The sequence below is a fragment of the Lepus europaeus genome, chromosome 4 (genome assembly GCF_033115175.1).
Source record: "Lepus europaeus isolate LE1 chromosome 4, mLepTim1.pri, whole genome shotgun sequence".
Taxonomy (NCBI): Eukaryota; Metazoa; Chordata; class Mammalia; order Lagomorpha; family Leporidae; genus Lepus; species Lepus europaeus.
Genome location: NC_084830.1, coordinates 151,306,816 through 151,309,349, shown reverse-complemented (window position 1 = coordinate 151,309,349; position 2,534 = coordinate 151,306,816). Strand labels below are relative to the sequence as shown.

Here is a 2,534-nt window from a genome sequence, read left to right as displayed (position 1 = left end):
ATCCCAGCAGAAAGAATGGGCCATCAAAGAAGGAGGTACCTTTCTCTGAAGGGAGGAGAGAACTTCCACTTTGACTATGGCCTTGTCTAAATAAGATCAGAGTTGGCAAACTCAAGAGGCTTCCATAGCCTTGGCAGCTCATGACAATCTGGTGATTATTGATCATAAATAAGAGTGTCAATTGTTAAGTCAACAACAGGAGTCACTGTGCACCTACTCCCCATGTAGGATCTCTGTCCTTAATGTGTTATACTATGCGAATTAACGGTAAAGCTACTACTCAAACAGTACTCTGTAGTTTGTGTGCCTGTGTGGGTGCAGTCTGTTGAAATCTTTACTTAGTATATACTGAGTTGATCTTCTGTATATAAAGATAATTGAAAATGAATCTTGATGAAGAATGGGATGGGAGATGGAGTGGGAGATGGGATGGTTGCAGGTGGGAGGGAGGTTATGGGGGGAAAAGCCGCTATAATCCAAAAGTTGTACTTTAGAATTTTTATTTATTAAAGAAAAGTTGGAAAAAAGTGTGAAGTATGTTTATGTTATGTTGCTTATGTTGTTTCATACCTGGTTACAGAAGCAGGGAAAATAAGGGATTAAAACACACTGGGAGGACCACCACCAGTTAGGGAATGGCCAGTGGATGTTCAAAGACAGGAGGTGTGTGTTCCCTTTTTAAGTCAGTGGCCCTGTGCTGAAAGGTAATGGCCTGCACTGAGGTCTTGTTCAAGGCTTTTGTGGGGGGTACGTCAGGGGAAAGAATCTCTGTCCCAAATCAGAGTCATGAGAATACAGAGCACACAGAGTGGCTAAAGGATGAGCCATGGTCTTCGGGGACTGGGGCAGATATTTAGGAGGAGACTAGATCGCCATAAGCCATTTGATGGGAAGGATGCCAGCCAGTTCTAAGGAACCCTCAGAGGACAAGGTGACTTCAGCTGACATCCGGATGGCAACCTAACTACCTCCTGGCAAACTGACTTTCACCCCTACACAGCTGCATGTGTCTGAATCCCAGTGTTTCTTGGCTGTTTCCCCTGTAAAGAGGCACTTCAGACCCGTGTAAATCACTTACTGCAAAGGAATGGTTGGGAGGTAGAGGTGTGGCCCTGATGTGGTGGGCAAGTGGGGCTCAGCGGGTGCAATCACAGAGCAACTTTATTTTGCACCCCCAATGTGTGGATAAAAATTATAGGTTTCCAAACACAGTATTTATTCAGCAGATCCAGCCTCTAGTATCAACATTCCTGTCCTGATTGAGAGTCAGGTCTTCTCTCCCCCAGTGAAGCTCTGTCTCAAGCAGGAAACCCCAGTGCAGAGTCAGTGTTTCCCACTCCACCCCTACTGGAATCTGTTTCTGAGTTCCTGCAGTGTTGGAATGGGGCAAGGGAAAAGGAGAGTTTGAAGGGGAACAGGGGGCCAGCGCTGTGGCTCACTTGGTTAATGCTCTGCCTGCGGCACCGGCATCCCATATGGGCACTGGGTTCTAGACCCGGCTGCTCCTTTTCCAATCCAGCTCTCTGCTGTGGTCCGGGAAGGCAGTGGAGGATGGCCCAAGTGCTTGGGCCCTGCACCCGTGTGGGAGACCAGGAAGAAGCACCTGGCTCCAGGCTTAGGATCAGCGTAGCTCCGGCCGTAGCGGCCATTTGGGAGGTGAACCAACAGAAGGAAGACCTTTCTCTCTGTCTCTCTCTCTCTCTCACTGTCAAAAAAAAAGGTGGGATCAGGAAAGTTCACATTTGCCTGGAACTGTCTTAAGATGGGTTTGTGGTACGAGGCCTGGCAGTGCTTCTCTCCCCCAGTGAAGCTCTGTCTTGAGAAGGAAACCTGATGCTCTCATCAGATCGTTGGTTCTTTGGAGAACACCATCCCTGGGGGCCATTCACTTGACTCTCCATGGACACAGGAGAGGCACCTCTACTATGTCTTCTGCCAAACACCCCAGACATCTGCCAGTATCCTAAGTTTCTTCCCACTAGAGCCTGTTTTTTCCTTCAGGCAGTCCCATTGGACAGGATTGAAGATGACACATATTAATTCTTATTATTGCTTCTCAGCCTTTTGGCTAAGATCAAGTGTAATTCTTTATGTGACCCACTTATACTCACAGGTAACACTCACTCATGTTTTCCCTTGACAAGCTCTCAAGAGTATAGGTTGTCCTATGTAGCCATATATTCTTATATACACTTATTAGTTCCTTTTAATTTCTAAGTGGGTATTAGACACCAGCTCATGTGTTCACTAAACACGAGTCTGTTGAAATCCTGATCACCGGACTTGAGATGAAGAGCAGCTCTTGCTCACCAAACCATACATAGGGGAAGCACGGGTCCTATAGCACAATTCTATTCAAGTTCTCAGAATCCAGGTATTTTTATACACTGCATATAAATGAAAATTCCAAGATGTCTCGCCAGTTCTGGCCACCAACTCTGAAATTTCTGCATGAGAACATAAAGCCATTTGGACTACAACATCTATCAACATGACATATTAACTGCAGCGTCTATCAACATGATGTATTAGCC

At 46.2% G+C, this 2,534-nt stretch overlaps 1 pseudogene; it reads left to right on the top strand.

Moving 5' to 3' along the window:
- The first annotated feature begins 2,048 nt into the window (after window positions 1-2,048).
- Window positions 2,049-2,272, top strand: LOC133758900 (U2 spliceosomal RNA; annotated as a pseudogene).
- Window positions 2,273-2,534: the final 262 nt, after the last annotated feature.